We start from the raw sequence: 27,420 nt of genomic DNA on the forward strand, positions 1-27,420 counted from the left end.
TAATCGATCGATTTAAGCCGGATGGCGTACTACGTGTACTACACGAGTAGTCTCCGTAGACCGGATAAGAGTCCTCGTTAGCCCTCAATGAGCAACTTCGTCGTAATTATCCGAACGGGCAGTATGCTCGTTCATTTTATTTATTCGTCCGATCTCCATGTTTAATCATGGATATAAAAATTTTAACATTATTTTCTCTCTCTCTCACACACTTACACTATCTCTCTTTTATTTATTTTATGTTTGGAAACACAAGGTCTATCATTTTTTTTGTTACTCCTTTATTATAATATTTGAAGAATCATTTTGATTGCAACGTTTATACAATATTTACATATTTACACACATTCGAAATTTTTTATTTTAACGAAAGATACATGTTGTACGATAAGGAAACGTTTGGTTAGTATAAAAGTAAAAAGGGTATCAAAAGTTTAAGAAAATACATACTTGAATTTCGTGGTTTGTTATCTTAGAAGCTTATCGTTAGATAAACACTCCTCCTACACCTTGTATAGTCGTAAAAATCTACTTTTCATGGTTAAACCTTTTCCATGTGAAACTTATCTTTCTTTTTTTCTTATTTGCTAAGTTTCTCCTAACAGTTAAATCCCACAATAAATTTTTCTCCTCGTTCCTACCGATTACGAGTTTCAATCGTAAATTGTATCGTACCACCTTTTACCGTGTCCTCGTAAAGTCCATAACTAAGTTGGAAATACTCGTATGTGCATTGTATTGGTAATACTTATACAAGTAGTATGCACTTTATAGTTACGTATTACGTTTGTTTATTTTGTTTTAATATCATATCGATATAAATACTATGTAATTAAATTAGTAACGGAATACATTCAATGACATATAAAAAAATTCATGCAAACGTTTCTATTCCTACGGAATGTATCATTCGTTGGAATTTCTCGAGTCAACGTCATACTTAGGAACGCAGGATGTGGCACGTAATTAAGTATAGCATGTAACATACAGGATGTTCGTATTTACATTGAACCTAAGACAAAAAGAAACCATGGAAAAAGGGAAATAAACAAGTTCATTCGTATGATACGTAGGTACATTTCGTGATATGAAGTAACATTTAATAGAAAGGGGAAGAATAAAACTTCTGTTCATGTTGAATTACAATTCAATTACATTCATCAAAAGGTGTGTAAAAGAATTCTGTTTGTCTCTCAAATTAACTCTTGTTATTTGTGATTGCTCGAATGATTATTAAGAAAAAGATTTCTTTCTTATCTTTTATTTTCTTTTCTTTTTCTTTTTCTTTTTTTGCACACCGTGCATATAATTCGCCGTAAGTAATCCGAATAACGCATGGTAATAATTCAAGTATGGCAATTAATTATTATTCCAAGGAGCAATTAGTTACCACGGTGTGATACCGTGCAACATTTTATTGCTACTCGCGTGTTAAAGTACCGTCTCTCTCTTCAACGATGAATTCGAACTTGTTCATTTCTCTTTTTCTTTTTATTTTACGATCTTTCTCTTTCTCTTATTTTCTCTTAAATTCAAATTAGAGTAACTACAAAGTTTTCTGGATTATTTATACGAATAAATTGAGATTTCATCTTTTCAATCAATACGTATCATGGACCACCTTTGACAGGAACCCTTTGAATCTTGGTGCGAATAAGAATAAAAGAGATTGAAAGAAAGGGATACAGAGAGAGAGAGAGAGAAAGAGAGAGAGAGAGATAGATAGAAAGAGAAAGAGAAGAAAGAAAGGTTGAGTACAAAACTATGTCGAAAAAGAGCCGAAGCCTATAGGTAAGATAAGCTTGAGTATCTTACCGTCAGGCAGTATCAACGCGTACATGCGTGAAAGAGTAAAAGGAAGAGAGAGAAAGAGAGAGAGAGAGAGAGAAGGGCGTTGTTGTGTCGTCGTTGTCTTCTACTTGGGGGTAGTAGTAGTAGTTAGCGATTGAACAAAATAAAGAAAAAGAAAAAGAAAAGAAGACAGAGGTAATACTTATACATATATACACATACGCACATATACTAATTCAAGATGGACTAAAAGAAAAGGACTTGCGGTATTCGCGGGTGGAATCTTTACGCGACTTTTTATGACCCTTTTGGAGATTTCGCTGACACGTTCGGTGGCCGCGGGCTACGAATGGAATGTCGAAGGGAGACAGTGAGAACTAACTTCTTGACTATTTCTTTCTCTTTCTTTTATTCTTCCTTTCTCTCTCTCTCTCTTTCTCGATTCGTTCACTTCGTCAAGATGGTTGTAAAGAGTCGCGAGATATGGTTCCTTAATGGCCCACACGGTTATGGTCGTCTGAACTAGTTACGTTTTATCGGTCCCTTTCCATTTCGTGAATTTCAGTTTCTCTTTTCCCTTTTTCATCCCCCTGATCGTTTTTTCCGTACACCTTCTTTCTCTCTCTCTCTCTCTACTTGGAGATAAGAACCTTCCTTAGAGGTTCTTTCAGATTTGCGAATATTTAAGGAATTATAAATGTTCTCAACCCCATAATATAGCGTTGGCATGGTAATAAAAATAAAGATAATTGGTGTGTATCCGTGATTATACTTGGATATATTAAAATAATTAGAGATATCGTCTTATTGTTATACAGTTTAACCCTTTGAAGTATAGTCGTCAAGAATTTTCGTGTGAAATTGCAATTGGAATTACAGCCAATCCAATTGAAATTTGTTGTTAAAAATATAATATTAGCTTATCTATCTGAATTTAATAATTTAATTCGGATGTATCAATTTTAATTTAATAATTTAATAAATATAATAAACAATAAATTTAATATAATAATTTAATCATTTTAAATAAATTTAATATAATTTAATTCGGATTTAATATTTATTTATTATACTATTATATTATTTATATATATTATTATTATATATTATTTTTATACATTTTTATGTATAAAAATTACTATATTAATTTTTTCAATACTTAAATGATTAAACCAATTTTAAAACCATATCCATTTCAATGAGAGTTTGTTTTTATTTCATTTAGGAATGATAGAAGAATGGATCTATTTAGTAATAGGTTTGCTGTCTAAAACAGTGGATATCTATATCGTAAGAACGATCATTAGACTCAATTAGCTTGGCAAATATCCCCATAGATATACGTTCTTTCTCTCTCTCACTCTCTGTCTTTCTCTGTTACTCTTTTAATGGTTAATATACTCGTCTCTTCTTCCTTTCAACCACAAGTGGACGTTATTCGAACGGTAATCGAAGGGATTCCGTGGCTCTGCTTGTGACTGTCAAGCAGATAGAAAAGACGAAGGAAAATAGAAGAATACAAAGAAGTGAAAGAGAACCGATATCGGTTCTTGGACCTATAAGAAGAAGACAACTCTCTCTCTCTCTCTCTCTCTCTCTCTCTCTCTCTCTCTCTCTCTCTCTCTCTCTCTCTTATGTTATACCAACTTAAGAGAGAAAGAGAAGGATGTTGAATTCCAGAGATAACGCGAGCCGGTATTACCCCACTGTCGGGATATTTCAATTCCCTTGCGGGTTTTGTTATCTCCACGGTCGTTGACTTCCTGTATATATATATATAACTGAAATAAGGCGTTGACTTTAACGTAATTACTCGTCGACAAATTGTCCTTTTCCATTCGTAAAACGTATCGTCAATTTCTTCTTTCTTCAATTGATACTACCAAAAGAATTTTGTTTAATTATATTTGTTTTTTTCTTCTTCTTCTTTTTCCTTCTTCAAACAAATTTTAATATAAATGCAATTTTATACTTTACGATTTTAATCTGTAATTGTTGAATAAACATCTCACGCGAGTTTATTCAAAGTCATAAAGAAAAACTTGCTACGAATTTTTTATTATCATTTAAAGGTGTCAAATCTCAGATACAATCCTTTTATCACCTACACCTTTTTAAAATCTTGCTCTTTTTCATGGAAAAAAAAAAAGAAAAACACGAAGGAAAAAGAATAAAAAAAAGATGGAAAAGGAAGAATAAAGAGAAAAGACGTTGATAGGCATTTCTTATGTACCTTGGAGTGCACTTTTATGGCCGTCTGATGTAAAGGTAAATTAAATAAACAGAAGAAAGAGGGAGGAACCTCGTGCGGCGGCAGAAAAGCAAAGGCAGACCAGAAATCACGCGTGTAGACTGTTGAATCTGAAGAGTGGTAAGAACAGAAAGAGATGAACATATGAACGAGTGAACGAATGAACGAAGGTGAAAAGGAGCGAAGCATTTAGCGAGCAGGTGCTACATTGCTTCGGTAAGCCCATCGTCTTTATATCGCTTTGATAAAACATCCAACCATTTTATTTCCTATGCTCGCTAAATGCATTCAAAAATCCGGTAGCTCGCGTAGAAACATTCAAAAACAATTCTTTCGCATATCTCATTGTGAAACACTTTTCAATTTTTTTTTACATTTTTCCAACGTTACTCGATGATCTTTACATTCTTCCTTTTTTTTCCTCCGAAAGGTATTTCAAATGCGTGGGACGAATCGTGGGATCGTAAAAATTCGAGCCAAAGTTCGTTCAAGAGATATGAACGAAAGAAAAGATTTCAATTTAAGATTAAAATCCTATATTTTTGTTCATCCTCTCGTAATTTTTTTTAGAACAATTCTTTTATTTATCTAATGGTTAAAATAAAGTTTATTGTATTTTGAGCTTCGTCAGAAAAATGATCTCATTGAGATGTGTCCAAATAGAACCAACATTTTCGATAACAAATGACCCAGCAGGGCATTTTTTTCGTGATGAAGAATAAAGATGTGTGGACATCAACATTTCAAAAATCCTCGACTGATTGAGCCGCACATTTTAAATATCCGATCGTACAGAAGGCATCAGTCATGTCAATATTAAATCTTGCAGTACTTACTTGCTTTTAACGATAAGTCGAAACACAAATGTGCGGTGTCTTCGGGGTGCTGCCTCACGTTTCATTTACCGCACACCTAAACTCACAGAAAAAAGAGAGAGAGAAAGAGGAAAAGGAATACCGCCAATGGAAATAAAGGAATAAGAACACTTTGTTTATCGAGAGAAAAAGACCCCAAGCAATACGATCTTTTATCGGTAAGCTTCTTCTTTCACCTTTAAAATAAAGAAACTCGTTTGTGAACGACCCATGGTAAATGCACCAACGTACTGATTTTTATAGAAAGACGTCATGGAAAATACAAAAAAAAAAATGTATAAGCGCGACACAGGAGGGAAAGGACGCGACGGTTTGAAGAATTTAACGAAACTTAGGAATAAGTTCAACATTGTCGATATTTACAGGAGTCCGAACGGTTATAGGGGTCTCAAATATTTGGGCTTTTAGAGGTGTATTTGAGAAGAAGACGAACGAATGGACGAAACGTGGTGGTTATGCTGACTTCATGGGGAAACATGAAACGCGGTCCTCTTTGCATTCTCTTTTTAGATTTTTCTTATTTTATCCAAAGGAGAATGGGGACCCTTTCAACCTCGACGCCCTTTCTACTTTAAGTCGAGTCACCTGGTGACTTTATCTTCCAACCGTTTTTCATTTTTTTACTTTTCTTATTACTCTCTCTCTCTCTTATTCATTTTCTCTCGTTATGGGATCGAATCTCGATCGAAAACTTGACTCTTCTTTCATTTCCAAAGTGAAAGAGAGAGAAAGAGAAAGAGAACGTTAATTAATTAGCGCAGACCGAGCCAAAGTAACGCGTAAATTAATTTCGTAACAAATGGTCCCTGCCGATTAATGCGAGCGCGTAGCTTAATTAATTTCTTCCACCTTTGGTCACCATCGTGCAATACCACTCGAGGCACACTTCCATTTCTATCACGAGTTATTCGATAAATATTTATTTATATTACGTTAATCGATATGTTACTTGCAACGTTGAATTACTTTCAAATATAAAAAAGAAAAAACCATCTATATAAGATAGAATTTCATGAAATTGGATCCTTTTTTTCTGATGATTTACTTTTATTTCATTTTTGTTTTTCTTCAAACGTACTCGTCATCGAAACTTATAGTTTCTCTCTTTCTCTTTCTATCTCTCTTTTTCGTTGTACCTCTTGTTCGATTTATGTGGTGCTTCCATCATTCTCGAAGAGGGCCACGCCTGCCCCTCCTTCGATCCTATCTTCTTTCCCTCTTTTCTTTTCCCTTCCCTTCCCTTTTGCCCCTCACGAAGTATCCTCTTCTCGTTTAATTATCTCCACGCTGATTGGTAGCGAGGAATTTCGCGTCGGGTAATTTTGATCCCTTCTCGCTCTTCGTCCTTTGAAATCTACCTCGTTCCATCCGTCGTCTCTTTTCTTCTCTTTCTCTCCCTCCCCACCCCCTTTTTTCCTTCCTCCTACTACTTCTCCTCACCTTTTCATTTACGTATATATATACCTACTTGCATCTTTTTCCGCATAACATCATGCCCGTTGTTCTCCCATAATTTTTTTCGTAATATTGGGGTTTCGAAATAACGCGTAAAAATAATTTGAAAAAAAAAAAAACAAGAACAAAATGATTATCTTAAAAAAGTTGTAATACTTTTTTTTATTTATTTTATTTTTTTTTTAATACTTTCTTCTCATCGCAATAAAAAAAGGATTTCGTAACAAAATTGTGATATTATCAAAGTGACTTCGAATTAATTTCAGATTTATAATATGAAGATAGTTTTATCTCTTTTTTTCTTTTTCTTTTTATAATACTCGCGAGAAGAAAAAATGCAGATTTATCATTAAGAAATGATTTTTTAATTTTTTCTTAACTTTTTTTTAAGTAGAAGTTCAAATAAATGTTTATCATTTTAATTATAGTGATGAGTGGAAAGAAAATTTATTTGAAATTCAACGAGTTAACGCAGGAAGACTGTATTTAGAGCGTAACTTATATGTAAATAGCGAAATAACTTATAGGAAAGGTTGGCACGGGTCGATTAGTATCGCTATGGGTATATATATATGCTTGTGGATGTTAAATGGCGAAGAAGAGTAGGTTATTCGTTATGATCCAGGATCTCGGTAGTAGTATGGATTTATGTCAAGTCACTATGGGCGATGGGGAAGTGATTGTCATTAAAAAATATGACTTCCTAATGATAGGCTAATAAACGGTTATAAACCGTCAACCTTCAATCCATTATCGATTACGTTGTGTATCGAATCGATTCGATCGGTTTGATCGTTTTTCAAGATAAACATTATCTTCTAAGTATTTTACTGTTAAGAAACGTATTGGAAAATAATGAGAAAGTTTAGTCAGTAAATCGTAGTAAATGTTACTGTTATCATATGATACCATACATCCTGCGTGACTTTAAATTAACGAGAAGTAATTCATATCGAAGAAATAAAACATTCCATTATCTAATTTTGTAGAATGATACGGCATTTCGTAGATAGTTAAGTAAAATATTCACGAAATATGCGGAAAAGGTCTCAAGTGTAAAAGGTTAATAGTTTGAGCACGACTTAAGTTTTCTCTCATGTATTTCTATCTCTCTTTAGGAGGTAAGAGGTAAAATTGAGATCGACGTCTAGCATCTTCGTTTTAGGTTTGAATATATGCGCGACAGAACTCGTGACATCGTGCAGCGAGGTTGTGTCGTCGCCTGACCGCTAATGAAGCATACTATTCTCTTGGAAGGATTCTTAATAGGCAAGTGCTCGGCGACTTATTCGCGAAGTACTATCAGAGAGTTAGAGTTGTATTACATGGGATGATAGTTACGCTATAGTGAACTTAACGTGTACGGTATTAGTTGTCGCTAATGAAACGCTTGCTTCTTGCCACGTTCTATCCAATGCTCGCTCATGTGCTTTTGTTATTGTGCTTGTGCTCTGCTCTTCTACCTACTACTATTACTAAGAGAAAGAGAGTAGTAAATACGCTTGTTGGATCGGCGCGTAGCATAAATAGTGACATAACTCGTGGCAAGGTAGCACGAGTCAATTAGTTCTCTCTCCACTACCGAAGGAGAGACGCTGCGTTTATAAGTAATGGTTAAACGTTAGCGTGCCGTGCACAGCGATTTATATTAGTCTTTACTAATGAACCTTATGCGCCTTCTTTTCCAACGGCATACGTAATACTCACTCCCCTTGCTTTTACGTTATACTAACGCCTGTGTTCAACGTCTCTTAGATTGTATTCAGAAAGGAAAGCAAGAGTCCTCGCCAAGGTCCAAGTTTAATCCTCCTTCCCATAAACTTATGTTACTTTTCACAAATGTCAGGTTATATATTTTATTACGTTTGATAAAAGAGTATACTTTATACTATTTAGTATATCATATTAAAACAACTTTCTTACTTGGAACTTCATTTTATTCTAATTTACAATTTGTATGAACAATGAATATTATTTGTTCTATTACTTGTATTTATTTGATGATCGATATCATCAAATGATAATCATAAAAGTAAATATCTATACCGAATCGAGAAACATATCCTCTTCTTCAGTTCATTGTTAACCTAACCGTGTGCGTGGTTGCATAGACTGTCAACGCTCCATTGTTATATTTTAATGCATGCAGCCATACGTCCACGCGTTTCAACTGATCCATTCTTTCTTATTTTTATTCTTGAACATGCATCAGTACGTCGAACCATCATCATCATCATCATCATCATCATCATCATCATCATCATCATCATCATCATTATCATCATCATCATCATCATCATCATCATCATTATTATCGTCATCATTATCATCATAGTCTTTGTTGTATTTGTACTCCTACCCGATCTTTCTTTCTAGATTCTATCCTTCAAAGTATCGAACAGCTTAGTACGAGTCATTAATTAACGAAGGATATAATAATTAATAACTCATCGAGGAAAAAAAACAAAAGATAGAATATTCCATCGATGATTCCTTTCAAGAATTGCCATTATCATTTTTGTTTCTATCTTTTTATTTGATTTGATTTTTTGTTTGTTTGGTAGGGTACATTTAACAATTAATTATATTCATCTTCGTTAAAATTCCTTTTAAATTGTTATTAGTAATCGCATATTTCTATAGATAATAATATAACAAGCATCTTTCATTCTATTCATTTCATTTTAGACTGATTATTTTCCCACGTGTTAGAACACCATACCTTTTCTCACTTTCCTCGATGTCTTCTCGTATCTATGTATAATAGTTGCACCTGGTGTTTCGAGCTAGATACTCAACTAAGATAAGCGGCAATACGATAGTCGTAATTAATATGCGAAACATTAAAACATAGCCATAGTGAGGATGATTTATATCACTAGAAGATATAAACGAACTCGAATATTGCCTACTTCGAGTACGTGCTACTCGATACAAGTATATAACAAGGTATACATATATACTTACTATTGCATTTTAAGACCAGGTATACTCGTGGATTAACGGTTTATTAAACGGATTAGAAATTTACTATTTTTTTGTTCTCTTCTTTACACGTAGATCTATCATTTGTTATGTTAATTTATCATCTATGTCTCCTGGATGTTATAATATATTTTTTTTCTTTTTTTAATAAGAGCAAGAAAGTTATTTATTATATTTATTCCTAAAAGCAAGAATATTGAGCGTTTTATTGCAATGAAATTTTTGTTCAGTTAACTTAAGTATCCTTCTAATTCTATGATTACATCGTGGGGGATGAACATAGCAAGTTTTTCATTCTGTACAGAGTGAACATTGATAGATGAATCTCGTCAAGGTCGGCCGTGAACCTTGTTCGTACTTATGTAGGATCGAGTACCTATGAACATTGGTTGTCGAGTCTCGAAAGCCTGAGGAAGAAAAAAAAGAAGAAGAGAAAGAAAGAATGAAAGAAAGAAAGACTAGTGAAAAATGAGAAGAACAAAGGAGAGAAAATAAGGAGATGCTGGATGGAAGTAAAGAAACGGGGTGGAAACAGGGTGGAAGAAAAGGGGTGGATGAAAGAGAGGACGGAGGAAGGGAGCTTTTGATTTAACCAGCAAACTAGTAATTACTCGTAATAAATCATTATTCCGTCATTATTGTTTAATTATAATCAAAATCGCGACTTGAATATTGATTAAAAACTGGTCATGGTGCTTACAGCTGCGGAGGAGGGTCTACTTGATTTTTCTTATTTCTCATCTTCTTTTCCTTCTTGATCATCATCTACCTCCTTCCTGTTTCAAAGATACAGTAATTTAAAGAAGGAAGGACAGAGAGAGAGAGAGAGGGATGAAGAGAAAAGACATCTTGGTCATAGCATAGCATAATTTTGATTATTTTCCAACAATTGTTATGTTTATTAGAATTATGTTTATATTTATTAGAAAGATGGGAGAGACTGAATGAGATCGTCGAAGAAGTTTCTTTCTTCGAGATTGGAGTGGTAGAAAAAGAAGATCAAGTATAAGTGGTAAGAGGAAAAGAGAGAGAAAGATATGATGATGATGAAGAAGAAGAGGAAGAGAACAGATAGAACCGATAAAGAATAAGAGCAAGAGAGAGAGAGAGAGAGAGAGAGAGAGTGAGAGAGTAGGAGCTTATAGATCCGATCAAGTACAGCCGCTCATAATTCTCTGTTGTAATTATTGCAGAGTCTCGGAGCCAATACGATCCTCTTATTTTATTGATTAAATTGCTATTACGTTATATACGCAGAAGAACGAAGAAGAGAATGAAAGAGAGAGAGAGAGAGAGAGATATCTTGCACGATGAGAAACTAGCAGGGGAAAAGGAGGAGGGAAATTCTCATAGAGGTTGAGAAGGGAGGAACCAGATAAATATGTCGGTACGAGGTATAAAAGAGAAGGCGAGCTCTTAGAAAGAAAGAGAAAGAAACAAAGAGAAAGAGAAAGAGAAAGAAAAAGAGAAAACTCGATCCTGTTGGGGCCGAGGAGGAACTCGTGTAAAGGATAACCCCACAAGGTTCGTTGGATAACCTCGATCTAGAAGAGACAGAGAACGATGTTGGGTGGAAAGAGGATCGAGAACTTGGCTATTAATCGTTCTCACCTCAGGAAAAGGTGCGTTACTACTTTTGCCATCCTTTGTCATCGTTTAATACATCCGAATAATACTTCGGATACTAAATGATATTTTCATTTGAATTTCGAATGCTCAATGATTATAACAGTGTTTGAATCAAATTGATAACCAACGTCTTCTATTTCTCTTGGTATTATCGGAAAGTGTCATCAAAAATTTTCCTAAAATATCTGTGTGTTCATCTTTATCGTAAAATACTACTCTGAATGCAAAAGGTGTAATCCGATCTGTCCTACCGGCCTTACTATAGCCTGCAGATAGAGTCACTTGCTACTTTCAGTCCTTGAGAGAACTCTTTATTCTCTCTTTATCCTTATGTGTTTGTATATCTCTTATGTATGTGAAATACCACACTGCGAAACGCCGCGACAAATCGGCTTGGTGACAAGTTGTTCGTAAAAATGGTGACCGGGTTTGGCGTTGCAAGTACGTGAACGAAAGGATGCAACTACTATTCCGAGTATACACTCGGTTCAACATCGTCCTCGTATTCAGAGCAATGAGCAAAACCACGAAGAAGGAAGAAACTCAGAGGAGAATCGATAAAATGTGCTACGATTCTTCGTTTTAAAACGATCTTTCTTTTTTTTTTCTTTCCCTCTCTTCTTTCCTTGTTTGCTGTCAACAAGTGCCCTCCAGTTTGACACTTTTCATGAGAACGACGTGTTTTATCTCGCGTTAGGAAGGAAAGCACGATTAATCCGTAAGACGGATCTCTCTTCGAGAATTCAATTAAAGAAACGAGTCTTATCGTAAGGCTTCAAGTCTCCTGTCGTTTTGACTACTCGAATAGGGGACCGTTTGATCTACGTGCTAATATCGATGTTTTTCATTTAACATTTATTTTATTATATTTCTTTTTGTCATTTTTAATGAATTTTTATTGTTCTTCTTTTTTTCTTTTTAAATAAATAGATTCCTTAACGAGCCTCGGTTCAGATCATTTTTCATATTGATTATTTCTAGATACAATATTTATTATTTACATCGTTATATATTATAATTATAAGATACTTCAGTAAGAGAAATATTTTCGTAATTGGATATATGTACTTGTGTAGGATATGTATGTGCAACGATATTCCAGATTGGTATGCCAATGTCGAGTTAGTTGGATAGCTCGTTCGAAGTTTAGAAAAACTTGGTAAAAGGTTTCAATGCGAAATGGTTTTGCAGAAGCAGTTCTATTCTCTCTCACTCTCTCACCATCTTCTTCTTTTACTCTTTCTCTTTCCTACTCTGTCTATCTATTCGTATACGTAAACCTTCTCCAATGCGCGATAATGACACGGGGCGGTACCCGTGTCGTAAAGTATCGCCGAACTAAATTTATGGGGGTAAGAGAGGCTGGAGGATACACCATAGCAAACTACCTTCCTATTTGCACGCATATGCAACCAATGTGCATACTACTTTCTATGACGTTGTATGTATGCACATGGATTACGTTCTTAGATTCGAGAGTTTATCGTATCCCCTTTGCGTTCCGGGCTGACCTTTCGCGATGACCATCTACGTGATTTAAACATATTAGCAATATGGATTATGTAATCTTTATATATAGGGTTATTTCGATTTATCTGACGTGTCGTTGATACTCCTTGAACATTTAAATCTTTTCGATTACTTTATAAACGTTTAATGTCCATAAAGAAATATTTGATTGAGTTTTTATACGAATTATCTTCTCATTTTTTATTTCAATCTTTTCCTTCCCCTTTTGCTTGCTTGCTTCCTTGTACGATCTTTTTCTTTCTCTTTTTTTACAAAGAGTAATGAAGAAGAGTATACGTGAGATTCCGAGTTAAAAAAATAAAAATAAATAATCAAGTATGGGTGGATGCAATTTTAGCGAATCTGCGGTGGCCAAAAAGAGACGATATAATACGATCGCCGTTCTTATTTTCAAGGAAGAATTTACTCACGACCGTTTCATAAGAAAGAGGGATAGAGATAGAGAGCGGCTTTTTATAAACGAAGAGAGTGGAGTTGCTCCACATAATAACGCCGATACGAGCGAGATATATTTCTCTCTCTCTTTCTCTCTTTTTATCTCTATTTTGTGTTCCTCGTCTCTCTTATTACGAGAGGAAACCACTCAAACAGGCTCGAAGGTATAAAAGAAAGAGAGAGGGGTGCTGCAAGTCGCACACATGAAGGATCGTAGCTCGTCGTATAATGCTCGCGTACACCGATCGGAGGCCCGGACTAATCAGACGGACATAATTGATCTCACTTGTGATCTTGAGATTCGAAAGATCGCGGACGGAGAGAGGCTCGAACCAATAATTATTGTTAATACCAGCCGCACCCCACTCCAGCCACCGTCTCACTATACAACCATCTTCTTTTTCTTTTTCCTCTTCTTCCCTTCATTCTCTCTCTCTCTCTCTCTCTCTCTCTCTTTTCTGCCGTTAACAACCATAAGCTCGATCTCTTCGTCTTTCTGTTTATCTCCTTTTCGTCCTATCTCTCTCTCCTTTCTCTTTCTTTCTTCTCGAAGGAAGATGCTGTTGCTTGCTTTTGCTGCAGGTGGTGGTGGTGGTGCTGCTGCTGCTGCTGTTGCTGTCTTGGTCCAGCGCTTTTATTTATATTAATTTCGTAGGCTTTTTGCTTTTTGCGTTGGCTTTCGGAGGCTCTCGATGTTGAAGCGAAGGAAATATGAAATAATAATGATAATAATGAGCCATTTTGCGCGTAATAATATGGTGGGAGCATGGGGAGAAAGAAAGAGAGAAAGAAAGATGCGTCGCGAAGGAAGCTGAGCGCTATCCGCCTGGCTAATAACGCTCAGACGTAGCAAAGTTGTCCGTTGCCGATCCTGTTGGTGCTCTCGATGGATCCTTCTTGCGTTGTATTCTCTTTCGCGTTCATATCTTCCGCCCTTTTCTTCTCCTACCTTCATCTTTTTCCTGTTTTATTTTTCTTCATCCTTCTCGACTCCGCCTTTTCATTCTTCCGCATCCCTTCTTATGTGTATCTTTCCTTTCTTTTCGATACTCGTTTCTTCGATGATTTTTTTAATCGAAACATATACATAAATCAATATTTTCATACACACTGTCATTTGTTCGATGATACCTTATTCAATGTCGCCCAATCGATCTTCATCGTTTTTTATAATGAAAATACCTTATTCAATTCACCCTTTCATTCTCTCTCTCTCTCTCTCTCTCTCTCTCTCTCTCTCTCTTTCTCTTGATATCTTTTGTTCTTAATATCGAATATAAAAAAAGAACAAAAAATAACAAGAAACAAATCCAAAAATATGGGTAGTAATGCGAAAAGAGAAGAAGAAACTGAAGGACACATAATACGCCTCCCGTCGTGCGCACGATGCACCACTCTAAGAATTTTATGACACGGAATGGGATTTGGGTACACTTAGCGGTTATAAAGCGGCGAAGGTGCAAAGAAGCATCCTTAGGCCACCCTCTCCGCGTCTACCAGTCGGCTCCTTTCATCCACGATGGAGACCAATTCTTTTCGGGGGGGGGGAGGGTGGTAACGAAGCTTTTACGGGGTCGCGTCCCACCTCCTCTCTCTCTCTCTCTGTTTCTTTTCCCTACTCTCTGAGCGTACTCTGCCACCTGAAAATGCTTCCGAACCTTTACCTTTCTCATAACTCTCAAAATCGATAGTTTCTTTTTTCCTACCCCTACTCTCTCATCCCTTTTTTCACCACGTTCTTTTTTTTTCAAAGATGATTTTGTCTCTACTGGCAAACGATTTGTTGTTTCTCGATCGTAAATCCTCGTCTTAGGCTAACGAATATCTTTCAAGTATAAGAAAAAAGAAAAGCAACTCGTAATCGTTAAAAAGTATTCCGTTAATATGCTGAGAAATAATTTACGCTCCTTGTATGTGTGCATAGAAAAGGATAAAATGAACTAACTAACGTTTCAACGGGGGGCCTTACAAAAAAGAAAGAAAATGATTTTCTTGGTTCGAAGGTTAGGTCGTTCTCGAGTCTTGTTCGATTCTTTCTCGTTCATAGGGTGCGAGACAGTTGCTTGTACCTCGCACCCAATCAACTTAGATACGTGGTTCCAGATAAGGTACTACTATACTCTTTCAAGCGAGCCGTGAAACCCAGGTCGAGTTGAAGAAGAAAAAGGGAGTGAGAGAGAGGTAGAAAAAGACAGAAGCTATGCGTAGAACGGATTTATAAGCAAGCGTAGTCTGTAAGCAAAAGCGAGAGTAAAGAAAAGTAGGGTTTGTAAAGAAGAAGGTAAGGGAGGAAGGGAGAGGTACATGCGGGGGCGAACCAGTAAATACTAAGTCACTGGGTGCAAATACAAGGGGGTTGTCTTTGGCTTCTTTTCTTGTAGTTGAATCTTCTACCCTCTTCTCTCTCTCTCTCTTTCTTCTTTTTCTTTCTCTTTCGTTCTTTCTTAGTAGAAGCATCTCCCGTCTTCCTCTTTTTCCTTCCACGGCATGTATGCACCCGGGTAACGAGCTTTCATTAGCGACGCTGTAGGCTAATGAGCCGTGTTAGAGGCTCTCGAGAATACCATCAGGATATTCTCTCTCTCTCTCTCTCTCTCTCTCTCTCTCTCTCTCTCTCTCTAACTTTCTTTCTTTAAACGTTGCTCTTGCTATCCAGCGCTTTCTTCTTCTTCTTCTTCCGCCTTCTCTTTTTCCTCCTCTTCTGCTTCTACTTCTACTTTTTTACAGTTTTGTAATATTAAACGTGTTTTGCAAAATCTAGGCAAAATTATTAAATAGATTGTACAATAATCTATAAGATATTTATTTCATTTAATATTAGTTTATTTGCTTTTATAATTGATAGAAAATTTAATCAAATCAAATATTAAATATAAATTAATTATGTCAAAATGGTATATATATACATTATTATTATTATTATTATTATTATTATTATTATTATTATTATTATTATTATTATTATTATTTTTATTATTATTATTAATATTATTTATGGTATATATTTTTAATGTGATAAATGATAATATATAATATATATTTAATATATGATATATATTTATTTTTTATATTTAATATATATTATATATTATCACAATGGTATATTATAATTATTATCAAATGGTATATATATATATATATATATATATATATATATATATGTATGGGTGGGAGAAAGATGAATAGTGCGAGTATATGGTATGCGTGAAACAATTGATGAACGTTGAAAGATTTGCGAGTTATGTAGCGATATGAATACAAGTGTAAGTATATGTAGCGATATGAATATGAGTGTGAGTATATGAAGCGATATAAATATGAGTGTGTTGTGTGTGTAAGGAAAGAAAAGTGAGTGTGTATAACGATATCGTCTGATGTTATTGTTTGGTAAGCTAACCGAAATCTCTCGAATATTCTCAAACTGGAAATCAGAAAGAAGTCCTTTGTTTAATCGATTAGGAATAGTCTAGAGATTTCGAGAAAGATTGACGGAAGTGATTAGGACCATTGGTGGGGTGAATGTGTATATAAGCACGGTGAAAAAAGGCAGTCTTCGCTTTCTTGATTCGGTGCGACTAGTGGCGAATGAACGAGTGTAATACGAGTGTAATTACGAGTTTAAGATTCCTAACTATTGTTACTTACTTTTTCTTTTCGATTTCTATCTGTTTATTCTTATATATTAAACCTTAATATTTAAGTATTTGTTATATTATAATAAATACTTCTTTAAATTCAATAAATCTTACATATATTTTATTATTAGGTATATATTATATTATATTATATTATATTATATTATATTATATTATATTATATTATATATATATTATAATCTAATGAGAGAGACATATGTGATCGTTTAATTTTCTTCATTATTATTTCTTCATGTATATACACGATAAAGATAATCTTGAATGATCTTCTGTTCTTGATCTTATTTTTTCTTTTTTCTGTATGTTCTAGGTAAGTCTTCGCCAGGATGATAAATTGCGGAAGGTAGCAAGAGAAAAGGATACCCTAGCAGTACGTAGAAATCGTAGAAACAAGCGAGCGATTAGCACGGAATCGCGAGATAAGAAGTTGAATCGCGAATAGGGATCGTCGTCGTGGTCGGCCCTTAGAACGACTGTTGCTGTTGCTGTTGCTGTTGCTGTTGCTATTGCTACGCGGTCAGTTCATGGCAAGGAAGCGCTGGTATTTATGTTAATTACTGTCAACGTTAATTAGAGCCAATGCCTCGTGCAACCGGGTTTCTCCTTGGTGGTGATAGGACATAGGGAAGAGAACGAAACGATACAAGAGTGAGATCAACGAAAAGAATAAGAAAAGGATAAAGATTTAGTTTGTGTGTATGTGTGTGTGTGTGAGAAAGAAAGAAAGAAAGCAAGAAGAAAGAGAATGAGAATGCAAACGAGAGTAAAAGAGAGAAAGAGAAAGAGAGAAAGAGAAAGAGAGAGAGATCAATCGACGTTTCCTACTTCTCTGTCCCATTCTTTCATTCATTCATTATTTATTTCTTTCTTATTTTCTTTCTTTACCACTGTCGACATGGCTATTGTTTGTAATGCTCCTTTCGAGCATTGATAAGTACCGTAATTTCCGTGAAAAGGAAGAGGGGGAAAGGGCCGCTTGTTAATGAGATTCTCTTAACGAGCCCTTAGACGACGGTGTATTCTCTTGAAAGGTGATCGCTCGACAAACTTGCCAATGAAATCACGAGTCATACGTTAGATAAGTTCTTCTTTTTTAAAATTCTTTTTTTTTTTTTTTTTTTTTAATGTAATCTATCTCACAGTTTAGTTTCTTAAGATCGACGTCAGTCTTTTTGGTGATGATGATTCAAACAAAAAGTGTTAAGATGTTGCTGATAATAGAAGTAGTTATCATAAAAAGATGTGATGTTTTGAATGAAAAAGTAAAGTGAGTTAGATTGATAGATAGATAGATGGATGGATAGAACTAGCTTGAAGATTATCTTCAATATATCGCGACCAGCAACTTTTCGATTATCATCGATCGATGTACGTCGCTGTTTTTCGATTATCTTGACGACGGCGTGCAATAACACTGCATTGATTTCATGTTGGGATAGGACAAGACGTTACAATGTCAAGAAAGAGAAAGAGAGAGAGAGAGAGAGCCGGAAGAGGAGAAAGAAAAATAATAATAATAAGAAGAAGAAGAAGAAGAAGAAGATAAGTTCTACCGAGATCGTTTAACTTGAGACAATGGACGAAAGAACGCGTCGAGTTTATGCAAATTAACTAGCCGACCGCATAGTACATTATGCGTTCGTTCGCTTTCATGTCTCGACGTCAACGACATAGAATACCTTTTTATCTCAACAATATGACCGATTAATAATCCTAATCGGTTTTTTTTTCCAACTACGTTTCGAAAGACATTTCGACAGGTTTTAACCAAGGACCTTCGTGGCAGATTAATTTCTTATCTATTCGGCTTATCTAGCAAGTAGGCTTAGAAAATAATTTTGTCTTGTTTTCTTTCTCTCTCTCTCTCTCTCTCTCTCTGGAACAGAATGATCTATTATAAACATTACAAATCTAACTATCTTTGTCTCAAATGGTCGTCGTATCAATTAGTTACAAAACAAATTCCAAATATCGAAACACGTTAATAAACGTCTAATTTTCTTGTCAGTAATTTTCTAATTCAAAAGATCAACGATTCCATAATCGAGGTTTGTTGGTACGACTTTCACTATGTGAATAAAACGAATTGAAATTCTCACGATGATTTCCCATAGATTTTATGCATAAAAAAAAAAAAACTTAAACTTTCGAATAGTGAAAACGATTACACATGCTTTATATATCGGATAGAATAGAAAATTTATATGTTGTATTTGTATTTTATTTGAACAAACTAAAATAGAGTCATTTTTAAAGGAATCGATTGGGCCAAGGGTTAAACACGAATATTCTGATATCCCTTAAGGGTATTTTCTTCAAACTATATACTTCACGAACATACGAACATAGAAAACCAGAAGCATGCTTTCTTCTTACTGAATACGATGATTCTTTTTCTTCTTTTTCTTCGAAGGGACGTTTCGTAGGGGGTGCAGGGCAAACTGACGTTCGTACAGACGTATCACATGGTCGGTAACATAGGTATAAGAGACCAAAGAAGAAGAAGAAGGAGAAGAAGAAGAAGGAGAAGAAGAAGAGGGAGGACCGCGGGCGGACAGTTTATGATGCGGTACGAGTTGAATACTCAAACGTGCCGCTAGTCGTATCCTTTTCCTCCTATACTCCTCTCTCTCTTTCTCTCTCTTCTTCATCGTCCACCGTTCTTAGCAAGACACATACACATACACACACGCACATGTACACAATGCTATCTATCTGCATTGCGTTCCTACGTTTGTACATGAGCCGGTTCCTCTTCGGAACGAAAGCGACGGAAGGAGACAGAAAAGAGAACCGACGACGACGACGACGACGAGTTCAAGAAATCTACAGAAGATACGAGAGCCGTTTAAAGAAATTCTCTCCTCTCTTCTCCTCTATTTCTTCTTCTTCATCTTCATCCTCCTTCTCTTCCTCTTCTTCTTCTTCTTCCTCTCTCTCTATGAACGACGTCACGAAGCCTCCGTAATTTGCATCGTTGCACGCCGGTCTACCTCGTTCTTTAAATCCATCCTGCCCTTTGTGAGATTATTTAGATACGGGGAAATGCTTTTCCGTTCGCGTTTTACTATCTCTTCTCTCTCTCTCTCTCTCTCTCTCTCTCTCTCTCTCTCTCTCTCTTTCTTAGTCAGCATGCTTGAGAAAAGAGCCAACTTGCACGCTGGATATGCACGAGCTGCAGCATATGCACGCTCGTGATTCTAACGTTTTTGATATATACCTTGGAAGGTTTCGCATAGCTTTGAAAGATTAAAATCGTTTCTCCTTGGATGATGAGACTGCTACGAGGTAGGAGGATTATTCTTCTCGTTTGTCTCCAACGTTTCTTCTTTACGTTTTTATCTCGTCTTTTGCACATTTTATAAAGAAATGTAAGCAAATATTTGTTTTATTCTTCTTCTCTCGTTGAAAGATTTGACCCGTTAAGTTTTCTTTGAAAATTTATTCATTCCATTGAAGTGAAGTGCAAAAGTTCTTTTTGATTATCAGAAGAAACGATTAAAAGTCCAACTATACTAGTTGGTGTATACCTATGTATATCTAGTTCGAACTTAATGTTATAGAATAACGCGTACCGTTACCTACGCTTATCTTTGCACTACCAAAGAGGAAGGAAGAAAAAGAGAGATAGAAAAAGAGAAAGAAGGAAAGAGGAAGAAGAAAGAGACGCTTTGCGACTAGAGTAGAACTTAAATAGCGGTTACGGATAACAACGATCGTTATAACAGTATGGCCGGGGCTTGACTAGTAGCAATTGCGATTGGCGACAACGATGGAAAACAGGAATAACTAACCTAACTGCCGTAAGCAATAATTTTACAATTGTCGATACTTTCCGTTCGACTTATGTGGGAATTAACATAGTTTGTTTCCATTTTTTTATTTTAATTTTCTTTTTCAAGAAACAATTTAATATGTGGTATTAATTTCGATCATTTTTATGTTGAGTTCCGTTAATATATCAAACTGTGAAAGAATTATTATAGTTTGTTGTTTCTTATTATTTAAATTAAACGAACTAACGTAAAAATTATTATTATACTATTTGTTTATAATATCTTTCTTTAGAAATATGCATTAATGATACTCGTTTAAATCTTACTTATAACACTGACATAATCCACGAGAATATCTTAGAAACGAGAATATCCTAGGTAAAAGGAAAGAAGATACAAATTATGTACGATAGTAAACTAAATTAACGACGACGTTTAGAAATAAATTCAATACAGGATCAAAATATATATCGGTAGAGAAATCGAAGCTCGATCCTTTAAATAGGTGCGATCTGTTTTCTTACAGCCGTTTACGACGGCTTATTTTGCAAACGAAGATTAGCATTTTCAAAGGAAAGGTGTAATAGGGATTATCGTAAAGGATCATCAAACTATTCGACGATCTTGAAAAATGATGATTTTGTAATGAAGTCTTAATCACGAATTAAATACTGTGTAATAAAAAAAAGAAAAATAAACTAAAAATGATTACTAATATAATAATAAAATAATATAATCGATAAAATTGAAGGAAACGAATGATAATATTGCATTTTTGTCGAGGATAAAAATAAGAAAGATTAATAATCACGGAAATGGTTATACTAAACTAAGAATAATCGTGCTCGTTTGCTCGCGCATAGATCAACGATTAAATACTGTTTTTAGATAGATCAGAATCTATTATTCATTTAGACATTAACGACTAATCATTCTTTTAAAACCATACTCGATATAATATGTCCTACCATCATACTTGATTATTACCATCTCCAAGGATTACAAATTTATGACGACGAATTAAACTCGTACTTTTGATTAATCCTTTTATTTTCTTTTTGTTTTTTTTTCTGTTTTTTTTTTTTTCGTTTACGATGAATCTTGACGGAAGTGTAAATTTAAATTAATTTCAAGATTGTAAGGTTCGTAAGGGAATATAACAAGACGAGAGGAAGAAGAATCGATAGGAGGATACACTTGAAAAGGTAAAAGGAGGAAGGACAAGGACGGCAAAAGCAACGACTCTCTTAGGGTGGGGTAGGGTGGGAGAGACGAAGGTAGAGGTGGGTCAGCTATCAGTTAGGTGCATCGAAGGGAGCAAGCGTGTTATGGAATCCCAAGCTCTTCTTCTCTTTCCTTTTCCTCTTGTTCTTCCTCGAAGTCACCCATCTCGCGCGGGCTAACCCGGCTTGGAAGAAGAAATTGGAAAGATACGCGAAGGCACGATGCGGATTCCGTGCAATTAATTATCGGGATTGGTTCGGGCAACGCGCGCGCCAAAAAGTATCCGGTTACCAGTCTTTCTCTCTCTCTCTCTCTTTTTCTTTCCTTCTATGTATCTATTCATCTCTTTTTTTCTTTTTTATTTTATAAAAGACGAAGAATTGGTAGAAGAGTAGGAGGAGAAGTAAAGGAATCGAAAAAGGTGGAGTAGGGAGTGGGATCTACCTTTTTTTTTTTTACCTTAACAGAAAAAGAGAGACCTCTCTCTCTCCACCCCTCGGTGGAGAAAGAGGAAGACAGTTCGGATAAATTTGTTGTTTCGTTCGTGCCGCCGACAAGCTTACGAAGAAAACCGGCTGTGCGAATTTACGAACTTTGCTCCCCGACGTGGCACAACTCAACCTCGTAAGCAATTTCTTCTTTACTTGTATCTTTTCTTTTTTTCTCTTGTTGTTTCTTCCTTACTTCCTTCCTTTCTTCCTTCCTTTCTTAAATTTTTTTTTTCTGTTTCTTCAATGTACCTATCTCTGATGTACCGACAGAGTAAATCACAGAGAGCAAGGCAATCAATCGAAACCCCAAACCCCCTAGCATGAAATATTTATTCCATGGTATTAGCATAGAATTTGAAAATTGTCTCTAAAAAGCATGGAATTTTCTCACTTCTTTCCCTCTCTCTCTCTCTCTCTCTCTTTCTCTTTTCTTTCTACCCACATGATTATCGGGTTCATTATTATACAGAGAAGAAATCAACTTGGTAATACGAGACGGCGAATGAAAGTAGAAAGTATAGTGAGGAAGGTGTATACGCATAACTCGAATCGATTGGTAACCGACTTACTTCTTGGTAAGAGGATACCCGAAGGAGTTCTGACGCCTCAACAGCCGCCGGCGCGCAAGGGCCCTCCTTTCATCACGATTCGTCCTGCTTCTCATCTCGCGATTCGCACTTTTAACCACTTCGACGGCTAACTACGTAGCGACTTATTCGCGAGAGAACGAACGAACGAACCTTCCTTTTTATTTTTTCTTCTTCTTCGTTTATCGTACCACTTTTCGAAAGGGATCTCACCCAAGTGATTTCCTTTTTTCCCATTTACGTTATTATCCAAGAAACGAATTAGGATTGATGAGAGAAATAATTGATCGTTAAACGATCTTCTTCTTCTTCGTTTTTTAAAGGGATCTTCTAATTTTTTTTTGCATTTTATTTTTTATTTTTTACTTGATTTTTATTTGTTTTTGTTTTCTAATTTATGCAAAGGAGAAGAAGAAGAAGAAGAATTGAAAGATGACAGAGTTTTTTAATTTTCAACTGGATTAATTATTCAATCTTCTCGGTTTTTTTTTTTGTACTTTTTTTTTTTACCATCAATTTTATTACTCATTCGATTATAACACACTTTTTAGTATGTAGTTTTTTCATATTTCTTCATTTACGTTGTTAATTAAAATAAGTGGTAATAAGTTGATAGAAGGAGAGAGGGAGAGAGAGAGAGGGGTTGTCCAAACTGACATAGAAATACTCATTAACATATTCCAACAACTTAAGAGGATAAGAGTTAAAAATAAATGAGGGTAACATTTTGAAAAACATCAAAAAGTACATTTAATGCAGACGTGAACGTGACAGGAATCTCTGAAGTGTTTTATAAGGTAAAAAATCAAGACCAAGGAAACAGTTCTTGCTACTTTTGGGCACTCACCGCTTTTTACCCTCCCACCTCACTTTCTCTTTCTATCTTTCTCTTAAGAAACCTTCAACGAGGCCGCTAATGCGCGAGTGCTCGTGAACGTCGAAAGACAACCGAGATTGAATCACGCTCGTTATCTCAACTCGAAAGAAAAAACTTCCCTCGTTTCGAGATTACCAGAGAGTGAGAGAGAGAGAGAGAGAGAGAGAGAGCTTTATACTTTCACGCCTTAACGCGATCGTTCGAGAGTTAATTACCGCTCGGTCATCGTACGTCCGAAAGTGGTGGTCATCCCTCCAGCTCCTATTTCACCCTCCTCCTCCTCTTTAACCTTTTCGTTCCTAAACTTTCTTTCATAAAAAAATTTATATCTTTGATTTAAGTAAAAGTAAACTCAATGTTTAGATATTAAATAAAAATAAACAACACTTTTCTTACAAGGAATATTACAATGGAAATTAGAAGAATAAAAAAGAAAAATATAAGACGTATGTAAAGTACGATGAACGTTAAATAATTCGCTATAAAAAATCATTAGCATTATTATTATTGGTAGGAACTTTCCCTTGACATTTCTAATATCCCTTTTATAAGGGACTGTAAGAGAATCTTTGCTCTTCAACTTAGCCGATCCTTATTTACGCAAAGGCGGTCGCGTTAAATCAACCGATTATCGAGCTTCGTGTTTCTCTTCTCTCGCATTCCGAAGTTGAAAATAAAAAAAAAGGATGCTGCTTCTTCTTCTTCTTCTTCTTCTTCTTCTTCTCTTGTAGGAAAAGAAAGGTGATATTTTCATAAGAAAGAGAAGCAAAAGATGAACCACAAAAGCAACCAAAGTAGAAGAAGAAAAATAAGAAAAAGAGAAGACTTTTCTTTTGATGAAGTTAAAGTTAAAGAAAAATAGAAAAGTACAGAATGAAAGAAACAAGGACAGACAGAAACAGAGAGAGAAAGAGAGAGAGTATGATCATAATTTTCCGATTTTCAAATCCTCCTAGAAATTTCGTGATGGTTTCTTCTGACTATGTTTCTCACCCCACCCACACCAGCTCGGGGCCGAGAGAGGAGCTGAATGTGCCGTGGCTAATCGTAAGGTGTAAGGAAGAGAAACGTTCCACGGTGCTCGAAGGGACTTATATATGTATACGTCTCGGACGTTTAATTTATGTCCAAGCACCGGTCTTCGTCTCGAACTATTCCCCTTTTCTTCCTATCCCTTTTTCTCTTGGTAGCGAGTATCCTTCTCTCTTTACTTGACCCTCTCTCGATACATATAGGTGTATGTATAGAAACGATATATATATATATATATATATATATACCAGAGAGTAGAAAGTTCGTTAAGCGATTCATCTCGCCGATGGACGTAATTTAACTCGACGACGCCCCCTTTCGCCTCGGTGTTTTCCATGTTTCATGATCCTGTATACCTTTATACCTTCTTCCTTCTAAAAGCGGAAATCGGTACGTTCATGTACACGATACCAGAATATTGATAAAGTTTTGATAAAGTCTTTGAAAGACAATTTCAATTATTCCATACAATACGTGTATTTTTCATACACAATTATTTTCATTCATAAACGATTAAACTAACAAAAAATTAATACCGATTAACATCAAATAAAAATATAAAATATTGAATAAAGTTTCAATCAACCTTGCACAAAGAATTTCAAACAATTCGTAACATCATTTCACTTTTAATTATGTTAATTAATTATATCAATGATGTATCAATCAAAAGTATAATTGTGATTGTAAATATATATGAATTTGTCTGCAATATCGAGCTACGGATAAAATTTCGTACTGAATATTCTTACCTTTCGTATATACATATATATATCGATGTATCAGCTTGAGAACATTTATTCAATCGATAGTCGAGTTCCTCTCAGCAGGTCTCTCATTCTCCGTTCATCGTCTTTCTCTCTCTTACTTCGAGGCACGTACCGCCTTTGGGCGAAGGGCATTTTTCATTCGCGCCCTCCTTTACTCATCCTCCCCTCAAACGAAGAAAGAAACGAAGGTGGTGGAATTTTTTAAAGAGGTTCCAAAAGAAATCATCCCCCGTCGATCGAATCGCGTGGATTTTGGCGCCCCGGTGTGGATCTTTTATCCCTCCTCTTAATCCCCCCCCACCAAAGTGTTCTTTTCCCTCTCGTTTGCTTTCGAGTAAAACGATTTTACAGAGAGCACCGCACAGAACGATACATGCATTACGTCTTCGCGCGAGAGATACATGGCTCCCGCCCCTTCAAGTCACTCTCTCTCTCTCTCTCTCTCTCTCTCTCTCTCTCTCTCTCTCTCTCTCTCTCTCACTCATACTCCCTACTTCTTTTCGATTCACCGACAAAATGGTTACACAGCACGATCGGTGCATGTAACGCGAGCGTGTAAATCGATCGCCTCGAAATTGCCGGGCTCTCGTTCTTGTCCTCCCGCGGAATGTACCAAAGAGCGACTTAATTAGGCCGTCGTCGGTAAGGAAGCAGGATTAAGAGCATCCGAATTGAAACGCCAAGGTTCACTCTTGTATTACATATATATTATTCTTTAGCTAGTTCGATTATTCTTACACGAGAATAAATTAGATCGGTAAATAAAAATACATTTATATTCATATGGTAAACGTAATTTAAAAAAGAAACGGAAATGGGTTTTAGAATGACAATTAAAGTTACTCATTAAATTGGAGATAGGATAACAACAACAACAACGGTACATCTGGTTGGGTTTTAAAGAACTTAGGACAGGACGGGTTAAAGGAACGTATAAGTTCGTCAGAGTGTGACTTGACTCGTCGTCGACCCTTCCCACTCCATTTTCTTTCCCTTCGTCAAGCAGACAATGCGTACGGCCGATCGGTAATGAACTCGTGCTCATTGAATCGACGTATGTACACTCTACTCGAGTTAAGTGGCAATAAGTGTCCGGATAATGGCTCACGGCTTTGCAACTTACGATCGTCCAAACGTCTCCGAGTAGCGATCACCTTCCTTCATGTTTCCTCTTCTTCTTCTTCTTCTTCTTCTTCTTCTTCTTCTTCTTCTTCTTCTTCTTCTTCTTCTTCCTTATAGTTTGACATCGCATTTATGCCTTTTCCTATTTAGAAAAGCTAGTACCTAGAGTTTCGCGTGTGTATTCAGTACCTTCTATCACTATCGTTGCGTACTTAGAGGTACCTACCTATTCCAAACAGCGAACCCTTTAAGCATATTCCAAGAGAGTTCTTTCAACGTGTAGTCCTTTCTCTTTCTCTCTTTCTCTCTCTCGTCCTTTTCCTCGCTCGTTTAATTTACTGTCGGCCATATGGCGAACGGTGCGCGCGACAACCACGACAATTTGCCGCGGGGACCTTCTACCTTCCTTATCGTGTTCTTATTTCTTCTTCTTCGCTCTTACATGCCGTGTCCTTCCGCCGACAGGATGTCGAATTTAGCTGGACTTTTTCTTACCCTTTTCTTTTCTTTTTCTCCTTTTTTTTATTTATTTCTTTAATTTCTTCTTCTTCTTCTTCTTTTCTTTTTTTTTCATCATCTTCTTTAAAGCCAAGAGGATTTCCTGTTCCTTCTAAAAGTTCGATGCATCGTGTTGCTCGTTTCAATCAAATTGATAATGATCATTCGTTTTTATTAAATAAATCAAATATTCAAAGAAGAAGATAGGATTTATAGAAGGAAAGTTCGTCTTTTAAATTAATTTTTTTTTAAAGTCGCGTCTTTTTAATTGACCGAAGATTCAGAGGTCACCTTTTAGTGAAGCACGATCAAGGCAAACACTATTTCGCGACTAATTAATGAACGTTGCTTCGATCAATTTACATTTACGAAGTGCAACCCGGCACAAGGAAGCTTCTTCCTTTCCTTCTCCCTTTCTCTTATTTCTCTTATTCTT

At 35.7% G+C, this 27,420-nt stretch overlaps 1 long non-coding RNA gene across 1 annotated transcript in view; it reads left to right on the plus strand.

Moving 5' to 3' along the window:
• LOC149031813 (uncharacterized) overlaps window positions 1–27,420 on the plus strand; it is a 120,284-nt gene that overhangs the window by 66,492 nt on the left and 26,372 nt on the right. The window contains exon 3 of the long non-coding RNA XR_016177355.1: window positions 16,918–17,148. This is a non-coding gene — a long non-coding RNA (uncharacterized LOC149031813). The remainder of the gene's footprint in view (window positions 1–16,917; window positions 17,149–27,420) is intronic.

Source organism: Polistes dominula, unplaced genomic scaffold (assembly GCF_049000335.1).
Source record: "Polistes dominula isolate Pdom_NZ unplaced genomic scaffold, Pdom_raw_medaka contig_16, whole genome shotgun sequence".
Classification (NCBI taxonomy): domain Eukaryota; kingdom Metazoa; phylum Arthropoda; class Insecta; order Hymenoptera; family Vespidae; genus Polistes; species Polistes dominula.